The 11,821-nt window shown below is 35.2% G+C and overlaps 1 pseudogene; it reads left to right on the top strand.

Moving 5' to 3' along the window:
* Positions 1 to 727: 727 nt before the first annotated feature.
* On the top strand, positions 728 to 1,800 carry LOC125838458 (F-box protein CPR1-like; annotated as a pseudogene).
* The last annotated feature ends 10,021 nt before the right edge of the window (positions 1,801 to 11,821 follow it).

The raw sequence follows: 11,821 nt of genomic DNA, 5'->3' as shown, positions 1-11,821 counted from the left end.
TATTTTTGTTGATAAGTCTAGTTTACCCACCACAAAGTAATTGCATAATTGAACAACTCTTACAATTTCCTTGTTTTAAGAAGAAGAATAGAAAACTTACAAAAATCGTAGTTTAAAAGTGTGAGAAAACCCCTCTAAAGGATAGTATGAAAAGGTGCTTATTGTGCCTTATCGGATAAGCTCACAACCTTTCAAGAAAATCACAACTTTTTGTAAATGTCATAACTCATTGAAAAAGTCACAAGTCTATAAAAAAAAATTACAACCCTTCGAAAAAGTAACTATCCATCAATGTGAAAATGTGTCAGCTTTTAATATAATAAAGAACAAATAAATTAATATAATATAAAATGTGGAATATATACTAAAATGAGTGTTTTAAGTTAGGGGTATTATAATAATTTAGCATTCAAGTTAGGGAGTTCATACTTTTAAGGTAGTATAGAAGATAAATATAGAAGTATAATATATATATATACAATAAATAATTTGAAATTAATTAATTTAAAATTATTAGATGTAACTGTTTTAAAGAAAAAAGAAAAATATGTTGCACTGGAAAACACATTCGGAACCACAAAATACGTGATGCTTAGTTTGTTATGGATCTTAGTGTGCGAAGAATAATTTTTGGATGTAATTCAGATGAGGTGCTAAAAATTAATACTTTAATATATCACATCATTTTCCGAACTACAACAGAAATTATATCACAAAGAATTGCATGATGGTGGATGAAATTATGAAAAAATATCATGAAGATGTGATCATTCATATTCTTTTGCGACTTCCACTAAAATTTATCTTGAGATTCAAATGTGTCTCCAAAACCTTCTACACTCTCATACAATCTTCAAGTTTCATCATTCTTCATTTCAATCGCACAACAATATCAACATACAATAACATTCTCTTAAAGCGCTCCTTCAAAGAAGATATTCAAAGATATAAAGCTATTTTTTATTTTATTTCTTGTGATTGTAATGATAATCTAAAGTTTGTTAATCCAGATCTGGATGTTCCTTAAACGATAAATACTACTAGTGTTGACAATGATCTACTCATCGATTCTAGCCCTGGTTTAATTGCTTTAATGGACCCAGTAACCAGGGATTCTATCAATCCATTGATAGTGGTGGGTTTGGTTTTGATTCAATCGTTAATGATTTCAAGGTTTTTATAATTTCTGAAGTTTTCAAGGAAGATGGTTTCGGGTACATTGAAGATGGAAAGACAAAGGTTGAGGTTTATGAATTAGGTATTGATATTTGGAGAGAATTGGATCATGTGAATCAACAGCTACCTAAATTATCTTGGTTAAATTTTTCGGTGTCTTATAGGGTAGTTTACCACTGGATTGCATTCTTTGAAGGAGAATATAAAATCCTTTGCTTTGACATGACCACCGAAAATTTTCGCATTATGCAAATACCTGATCGTCGCAATTTTCTAAATGGCACACTTCATAGCCTCCTACTTTTGAATGAGTCTCTAAGCTTGTTATGTTACCCTTATGAAGGGTCCATGGTTGATCCAACAACAAATTTGATGGAAATTTAGATGATGAAGGATTACAATATTTATGAGTCTTGGATTAGAAAATTCACAATAATTGGTCTTCCTATTGATTCGCCATTAGCAGTATGGAAATATTATATATTGCTTTTTCAAAGTAAAAGTAGATATTTGATGTCATATGATCTCAACTCCGATGAAATCAAGGAATTGAATATACATGGGTGTATAAAGAGTATGAGCGCTATAAATTACAAAGAATGCTTGACTCCAATTCCAAGATAAAACTTATATGTTGACAACCAATTTTGACCGACCTATAACCCTTTCGGAAGTGTTATTCGGTTAAATACGTACTTTTCAAACATATTAAATTTTTAATCGATCTTGAAAAATTATATATTTTAGTATGCATACTTTATAAAAATTATTGTAAATATTTTTAAATTATTTTAATTTATCATATTATCGATATTTAAACCCAAAATAATTACTTTACTCAAATGTTTTAAAATTTATGTGATTTTAATTATATAAAAATATTATAATGTGTAGTATTTTTATTGGATAGCATTTTCTTAAATTTGCTCTAAATCATTTAAAGCTTAGCCTAATCCATTCCAAATTATTTAATTTGTAGCCACTCTTGCTGTTTCAATTCATATCGATTTTAGCCTCTTATTCTAATTTAATTGCAATTCTAGCCCCTTTTGTCCTTCGCAATTATAGCCAATTCACTTCAATTTCATATTTTCAACCCAACCTCATCTTTTAATCATAGTCGTCGATATCATCCTTTAAATCCCAGCCCCTTATCTTAACATAAATCAACGGTTTGGATTAAATCCCTCAAAATCTTCAAATTTAACCTAGAAAGACCAAGACCCAAACATCGATTTTGGATTCCATTCTTCCTCTTCTCCCTTGAAGATCAGTGCCTCTATCCCCTCTTCTCTCACGTGGCTCCTCCGGTGAGACCATCCATCGCCGGCGAGATTTTCCTCTCCCCACTCCCCGTCGCTCTCTCTCATCTTCTCCCTCGCCCCGTCTCTTTTTCTCCTCTTTTCCTCCGAGCAGCAGCAACCGGAGCAGTGCTCTGACCAGCGACAATAGCGCCTGGCGAGGCGCACGACAGCAGTAGAGACTGCGAGGACCACCACAGCTCCAGCCGGCGACAACAGCAGCAGCGAACGGCAAGGGCCGCCGACAGCAGCTCCGATCAGGCGAACTCCAACAGCAGCAGCTCTGCGCACTGGCAGCAACAGCAAGATCCGCTGCTCTCTCTCCTTCTTCTAGTCCGGCGAGCAGCTAAGGACGATAACAACAACTCCGACCAGTTGAAGTTTCGGCGAAGTACAAGGTTTGGGTCAGTTTGAAAGCGGATCTTGTCAGATCCGTCTGCGGTATTCACTTAAATTCGTTATTCCCTTTGTTTACTCTTTTAAGTGATTCATTTGTTATGCTTGTTACCGTACATGATGTTTAAATGATATACGACTACTCATAATTTTGATTGATAGCTCGTTGAACCTGCATATGATACAACTCGCTAGTGTATCAAAGTTCACTAATGTATTGCAAAATCTGCCCGTTAAAACTTAAATATGATTGTTCATTGATCTTTGCATATTTTTCCTCCCTTCATTGATAAATTGCAGGGAGATTGTTTTGGTAATTAATCTAATTGATTTTGGAGTGTAATTATGGTAAGGTGTGATTGTTGTTGACCGTATCCTCTCCCTCTTGCTGTTAAAAATATTGTTTTTCCTTATAAAGTGTAGACAGCTAATAAGCATTATGCTATAGAACCTCATGTTATCATGGTAAGTTTAATTAGTATTTATTTGCATAGGTTGCCGGTTGTTAAATTGATTCAATTTGCTTCTTAATTGATTCTTCTCTAATTATTAAGGAAAGATATTCCATAATTCACTGATAATTAGCTCTTTTCCTTTACTTGTTGTGCTTCTTATTTTACTATATAAAGAAGACTCTTCTGTCATTATTTGGACACCGGGAGCAATCATTAAAAAAAACACTTTAACAATTCATGCTCCACACTTAAAACAAGAAATAAAAGATACCATCTACTCTTTCAAAGAAAAGGAGAATTCTGCTGCTTTGTATGTGTTTTCTTGTTGTGTTGTTATTTTCGGGGAAAACATTTTCGTTAAATAACTTCATTGCTGATATCTAATTCTGCATAACTGGTAAGTAACCTTTTACTAGTCTATTTTTTAGCATTGTTTGCATTGTTGTGTGTTTAAATGAACACAAGGAAGTATCCGGGTTAGTTTTTTGGTTCTTCCCTCTCTCTCTGTGATGATATATCTATGGTGATTCTTCATTCGTTTCAAATCCTATGTGTGTTGCATATATATAAAGTAATAGATTGCTATGAATATGCGATGTTATGAATATCTTTGACACTATATGTATCTGCTACACTATTCCCTTTTAGCAGGTTTTGAACTTGAAGTTCAAGACACATGAAGAGTTCGCCTGGGTCAGAATACATTTGGACGGAGCCTTGTCGTACTTTATTTTTATGTTTGTCTTTCTATTAATGTTGGATTTTGTAATAATATTATATAACTCTAACTCTCTATATATGTGATATAATTTGGGGATCGTTTAATGGGAGGGAATTTACGTGTTACTTGTTTATGTTTTTATTGTTATTCAAATGTGTTAGAAAGCATGCTTGTAGGATTATAATTGTTTGATTATTCGTGTTTAATTTTCTTCATTTAAAATCCGGCTTAAGGTAAAAAACATAAATAAAAAATTTACATGCCCTTAAATCACCTTTTGGCTAAATACTTTAAAATGAATCATGTGTTTAATCAGTTTATTGTCTATTGTAGTTTGTTTATTCGCCCCATTTGATCACCTTTTAATTATGACAGATAAAATATTGTATATGTTTACTACCATGTTTTGTTAAAAATCACCAGCTTTACTTTCTCTAAAAAATAAGGAAAGTGATTAAATAATTGCCTAGTGACTAATATACTTCATCTTAGTTGCATGTTGTATATTAGCTGGACATCATGGCTATAGGTTTAAATTCATGTTGATAAAAGTGTGAAATTAATCTGTTAAATTCCTTGTTAATTCACTCTTTAATATGGATAATTGCTAACTTTTGCATGTCTTAATCAGATGCCAACAGTTGTAATATCTCTTCAATTAATTAATCCTAGTAACTGTTTTGCTAATTATTATGATTCAGTGGTAAATAATTTCAGTGTATTCACTTAGAAACCATGTGTATAGGACTCAAATATTAAAACCAATGTTAATTAATCAGAACTACAGTTGTTGTGCATTTTTATGCCACTGTTCTATGACGTAATTATTTTTCTGCCAGTTAAAACTAAAACCAGCCTAGTAATATCTTCCGAATATAAATCTGAACTGTTTAAAACTAATCTGCCCCCTTGATTAAAATCTGCTCGGTCTGTTTAATTTTGGCATTGTAATAATCTGTTCTGTCATTTAAAAAATTAATTAATAACAATCTTTTCTGCATAAAATTTGCTACTTTAGATACTTGCTGCTCGGACTAGTTTCTGCCCAAAATAATTAACTTCTGCATAACAATAAGCTACTATACCATTTAAAATAAATTAACGTCTTCTCCTGCATGTTAATTAGCATTAGTCTAATCTGTCACTGTTTTAAAAAATATTTTTCTACATCTGGAATCACTTTGCTGCCACTATTTAAAATCAGTCAATAACTTTAGTTTGCATGCTATCTAATAATTTCTTCTTGTTTTTCTCAATATTGCTACTTTAAGACTGTCCATTGTAATGTATTTGTATGTGCACACACTCAAGCATGAGACCTTTCACAAATTACTTGTGTTTGCCACATGTATATAAAAATCTAGAGGCCAATATGAGACCCTATGTGCTAAATGTTCGTCCAAATTGTTTGACTTGGTGTCTAGGTGGGCCTATTAGGAGTCTATATTTTATTTCAATCTAAACACTCTCTAATAGTATTCACATGCCTCTTGGATCTTAAGCGGGGACGATAGGCACCTTTTAGGACGTTATGCATGTGGGAGGTGGGGTAGGGGTAGTTAGGCCCTACGGAGATATGACATTGCCTTGAGCCGTAAACGACAAACATTTGTTTTGTCTGTCCCGAAATAAAAGTCGAGCGTTGATCCGTAAAGTCCTTCAGAGTATCTCTTTCCTTTTATCCCTTTATTTGTTTATAATTATAATTGTTTGGGGTAGTTTAAATAAAAAAATATAAAAATTATTGTTTATCTATTTGTGTATATTTTGTCTTCTCGCTCATCTTCTATAACTGTTCCATATTTAATATTATCTTATCACTTAGTCTTGCGCACTTAATTAAAAAACAAATAACTAAAGTAATCTTAAATGTTAAATATTATGTTATTTTTGCATGTTTAATTAATTAAATGAAATTTTTTTTAATTGTTAAATATTATGTTATCACCTAGTTTTTGCATGTTTAATTAATTAAATGAAGTAATTTTAATTGTTTAATATTAGTTATCACTTAATAACCATGTTTAATTTAAATAACCAATAAATGAAGTGACCTTATCTGCTACTTGTAACCCCCATATAAATTGGATGAAATACGGTCGGGACCCACATTTGTGGACCTCGAGGGATGCCTAACACCTTCCCCTCGAGGTAACTTGAACCCTTACCCTGATCTCTGGTTCGTTGACGTTAGTTAGATTTAGCTAGGTTAGATAAGTGCCCTAACGCGCTTTAATTCGTTAGGTGGCGACTCTTCAATCAAACCCAAGTCCAAAAGAGTTGTTATGTCGAAAGTCCATTTTTTTTTAGAAAAAATGGGGCGCGATATTATAAATTAGCGCGCAAGCTCAATACTTTTGTACAACGTATGATTCTGCAAGCTTTTACTATAGCGACCCTAAAAGCGAACTAGTGAAACTAGAGCCTCATGTGTGTGTGTTTGAGTTTGGTGTGAGGTTTCATGTTGTTGTATGTTGTCTTGAGCTTTGGTTCAGGGGTTTAGGGGTCCAACGTCAAGGTACGACTCCCCAAGGACCACCCTAGGGGTCATTGAGGAGGACCCTAAGTCTAACCATCAACACCCCTTGAAACTAGAAAGTTGGCCAAAGTGGGGTGACCTACGGAAGGGTTCCACGCCCCAAAGGTCCATCCACGCCCCGTGGATGGCCTCCGTAGGTCAAGGGACCCCAGACTACGGTCCAACAGAATGGTCCGTGAATGGACTCACGATCTTTCCGTGAGTCTAGGTCTCGTGGATGGCACCTGTGTGTTGTCAAGTGACACGGCCAAGCTAGGGGTGAATTGGTAAATTCACCCCAAGTCCTAATAAGTGTTTGGACGGTTATTTTGTGTTTATTAACATATTTTAAGAGTATTAAAACATTTAAATGCTATTTTTGATTTCATTCTTCAAATTCCCCAAATCAAAACCCCTCTCTCTCAAAATATCTTCTCTCTAGAACTCCATTGAAGACCAAGAGAAGAAGAGGACTTAGGGCTTGAAGAGGAAGGCTATTGGGTAGATTTTCGTGGTATTCTTCAAGAAAAATCTAGGGTTAGTTTTCACCCTAAAGTCAATTTCAAAGAATTTCAAGGTTTTCAAGTTTCACAAAAACCCTAGGTTTTACTCAATCTCATGGGTTCTTGCATCAAACGGTTTCAAATGATAAATTATGATTATATTGATGTTTAATTGATGATTTAAAATGAAAATACTCTATGAACCCATGATTTCTCTTAATTCCTAAATTGTGACTTATGAAGTGGGTTTGTTGATTATGAATGAATGATGGTTGATTTATGCTTAGATTGATTTAGATTGTTGAATTGTACCATCATCTATGCCTAATTATGGTGAATTGTTGTTGAATTGAGGATTTGTGATCATAGCCTTGAAAGGGCAAGTTTGACCTAATTACTTGTTGTAGTAGAATTGTGTTAGAGATGTTGATCCACTTGAAAGGTGGAGGTGTTTAATTCCTTTGTATATTCTGATCATGGCCTTGCAGGAATATTTTGATGAATTGAAGTATTATCATGATATTGTATATGTGAATGTATAGTGTGAAGGATTTACATGTGATTTCAATGAAAGAATGATGATCATGTATTCTATGTATTTGTGTTAGAATTGAAAGGTTGTTTCTCAGTTTGACACTCATTAGTGATAATGGTGGATTGTGAAGAGTTTCTATAATGTTAATGTTGAATCTAGAATTGGTAGGCTTATGCATCCTTTTATTAGATAATGAATGTGTCTTGACTTGATGAATATGAATCGATAGGCTATGGCATTCTTTTCATATATGAGTGATGAATGTGTCTTGACATTGATGGATATGAATTGATAGGCTTAAGACATTCTTTTCATAAATGATCTAATGTAATGAAGACTCTAGAATCGATAGGCTAGTGGCAGTCCTTTCTTAATGAGTTAATGTACCATGTATCGATAGGCTAGTGGCATACCTCTCATGAGTATAAGAATGTAATGAGGGACCATGAATCAATAGGCTTATGACATTCTTTTCATGGGGACTCTAGAGCTATCCCTGAATGTACCATGGATTGATAGGTTTATAGCATTCCTTCCTTGTGTAATGATGTATCATGGGTCGATAGGCCTATGGAATTCCTCCCTAATACACTAATGTAATGTGAATGAAATAATCTATGGGAATGTAGGCTAAGCACCGAGTGGATATGGTTAGATAGAAACTATCCCAATGTTAGGTTAGAGTTCCAACGAACATCTTCATATCCCATAACTATGTGCCCACATAGGATATTAGCTAGCGGATTCCATCTAAGCTAATGTTACCGTTCTACTTTAGGCAAGTAGAACACCTTTTACGGTGTGGGGTTACATGACACCGGATTCCATGTCTAGCTCACATTGTCTATGTCGGTTAAACGCTTATTCCCATTATGTGAGGTGTGCACTCTAGTCACTTGATAGGTACTACAAAGTGTAGGTAGTAGTATGGGTTGCTATCTATACATTGCACGAGTAGGATTTGAATGGGCTATAGTGAGTTCTCTAAGTCTTAATGACTAAATTTATTAAAGTACTCTAAATGCATGAATGTGTCCTAAATTAACCTAATGAAGAATGTTGGCTTAAATGCTTAGATGTAAAGATGCATGCTATACTTGGATTGCATTTTAAATACTTTTTTGTTATGACTTATTGTATATGAATGTGTCTTGTCTAGGGTGACTTCAAATGAGTACTTCGTGTGAATAGTAGTATGGGATGCCACTTGCACATTGCACAAGTATGACTTAGAGTTGTCTTAAATGTTGGTCTTAATGTGATGATGTGATTCATAAGGTTATGTCTCTTAAATGATTTATTGTGTAAAGGTGGAAAGGATGAATGGTAAGTTCACTATTGGGTGACCTTAAGGTGGTGCCTTAGTGTGGGTGGTGGTGTGGGACGCTACCCATACATTGCACAAAGTATAGTTTGAGGGTTACTTGAGATGGAGGCTCAAGGTGAAGGTAAAGGGTTATATGTGATTTTGCTCAAATGTGAAAATGTGACTTGTATGTTGGTTGTGACTTATATTATGCCTCTTTTATTCAATGTTCATGAAGTTTTACCAGATAGCATAAAAGCATGACTTTCAAAACAAAATGTCCATTTTTAAGCATGTTTTTGCATGGTCATCATACTTAGTACATTTTTGTGTGCTAACCCATATTTCTCTTATTTTTACCATAAAGTGTAGGTTTCGGCAAGTGATTGCTTACTCTAGATTGAAGTGCTTGGATTGCTATTCCCCCAAGATCAAGTGGTATGTCCTCATAGATTGAGGACAAGTGCTTAGATGTTTCTCTTTTTCATTTAATAGACATTTAGTAGTTTTCGATTGTAAAGGGCCGTGTCCCTAATATGTTTTGATATTATGTCTAAGATGGCCATGTGAGACTTAGACTTCTGTTGTGTCTTTTGAAAGATTGTTAATTGAATGTTTTAAATCATATGGTTTTGATTAAAAAGTTTTATTTACATACTATTTATGTTACCTATGCGATGAATAAAGTCTATGAAGCTTGTATAAGAACCCTTCGAGGTCGAGTACGCCGTGTTACGACTAGGGGGTAATCTCGGGTCGTGACAAACATGGTATCAGAGCACAAGATTTTGAGAATGGTTTTAGGGTTGATGTCTCGCAAGCCACATCTAGTAGAGTCGTGTTCATCGGTGTGAGTCGCGACACATCTATGAGCGAGAGACTATAAGACATTAGAAAGTTACACTTCTTTCATATTCTTGAAGTCATTCATGCCTTAAAGTTTAGTTCTATCAGTGTCCTTTTCCTAATCCTTCTCTTGTGTTTATAGGAAATTAATACAAGGGCTAACCCAAGAAGGGCGGAAGAGGAGATGGTGAATGAGAGAGTTCCTCCCCAAGGTCTTCAAGTTGACCAAAAGCCTCAAGAGAATGAAGTTTCGGTGGTTCCTCTGGACATGACCAATGAAGAGATTAGGACAGCTTTTCTAACCCTAACCCGAGCCATGAAGGCTCAAGTGAATAGAGATGTGGGGCCTAGGGTGAATACTAATGAGAGTACCATGGCCTCAAGATTGAGAGACTTTGTAAGGATGAATCCTCCTACTTTTCTTGGCTCTAGAGTGGGAGAAGATCCCCAAGAATTCTTGGATGAAGTTTATAAAATAGTCAATTCTATGGGAGTAACTTCTAGGAAGAAGGCGGAGTTGGTTTCCTACCAATTGAAAGATGTGGCCCAAGTGTGGTTCACTCAATGGAAAGCCAATAGGCCGGTTAAAGCGGGTCATATAGAATGGGAGGAGTTTAAGAGAGCTTTCCTTAGTAAGTACTTTCCCTATGAGAAGAGGGAGGTTAAGGTGGAGGAGTTTATAAACCTTAGGCAAGGTAATATGAGTGTGGAAGAGTATTTTTTGAAGTTTACCCTATTGTCTAAGTATGCTCCATCCTTGGTGTCTACCCCTAGAGATGAGATGAGTAGGTTTGTGACCGGGGTATCCGACCTAGTCAAGGAAGAGTGCCATACGGCAATGCTCCATGATGGTATGAATATTTCTCGGCTTATAGTGTATGCCCAATCCATTGAGGAGTCCAAACTTAAGAGGATGAGTAGAGATTTGAAGAGGGGTAGATCCGATGAGCAAGGTCAACCTAGGTTCAAGAATAGAGCTCCTAACCAAGATTCTTCAAGTGCTCCTAAGGCTAATGAGGAGAAAGGTGGTGGATCTCAATTTTCTAAACCTCTTTGTGCCACTTGTGGGAAGAGACATCATGGGAAGTACCTAGCTGGTACTAGTGGGTGCTATGGGTGTGGAAAAAGTGATCATCAAGTGAGAAATTGTTCTACTCTTACGGCTAGAGGAAGGGAGGCCAAACAAGCTTCTTATGATGGCCCGGATCCCAATGCTCCAAAGAAGAACCGTTTCTATGTGCTTAAGCTAACAAGGACAAGGGAGCTAATTCGGATGAAGGTACCATTAAGTTATAGTTTCTTTTTGTTGTGATGAGATCTTTATGTTGTTTCATGATAGCCTTAGTTGGGTTTTCTCCTAAGTGAGGGATGGTATGATGAATAGTAAGGTTGTTGAGAGTGTTGATATACTTATCTCTTTCTTCTATTCCTATTCAAGCTTGAGACCAAGAGTTACTTGTAGCTTGTTTCATGTTTTGGAGTCTTGTGTGAATATGAGTTTCCATGGTCTCCTTATGTTGTGCATGTTCTAGTTGAATTCTTGTTTAAATGAGAAAATGAGTTTTCATGATTTATGTTCCTCATGTTGAGGTGCATCTATGATGAGTTGTCTAAATGTTTCATGAGTTGACTTGTTGAGCATGCCTAAATGTGTTTTATGAAGAAATTGCATAATGTGCTTTTATGAGAAAATTGTTTAAATGTTCTTAATGATGTTGTGATGAGCATGATGTGACTTGGAGAGGAAGTTCCTCCAATGAAATGAAGAATGCAAAGTTTTGATGCATAATGAGTTTGTAGATGTAGTTCCTACTTTCTTGTTGTGTTTTGAGCTTTTTGATGTGGAGTTGATATTTCCTCCTATGTTTATGCATTTATATTGATATTGCATGCATGATTGTGGGCTGCTAGTCTTGATTCGCTACCCCTTACTGTGTTTAAAATGTCATTCAAGGACGAATGTTCCTAAGTGGGGGATAATGTAACAACCCTAAAAACGAACTACTGAAACTAGAGCCTCATGTGTGTGTGTGTTTGAGTTTGGTGTGAGGTTTTATGTTGTTG

Source organism: Solanum verrucosum, unplaced genomic scaffold (assembly GCF_900185275.1).
Source record: "Solanum verrucosum unplaced genomic scaffold, falcon-dt-bn FXZP01000286.1, whole genome shotgun sequence".
Classification (NCBI taxonomy): domain Eukaryota; kingdom Viridiplantae; phylum Streptophyta; class Magnoliopsida; order Solanales; family Solanaceae; genus Solanum; species Solanum verrucosum.
This window is presented reverse-complemented; position numbering and strand designations above follow the sequence as displayed.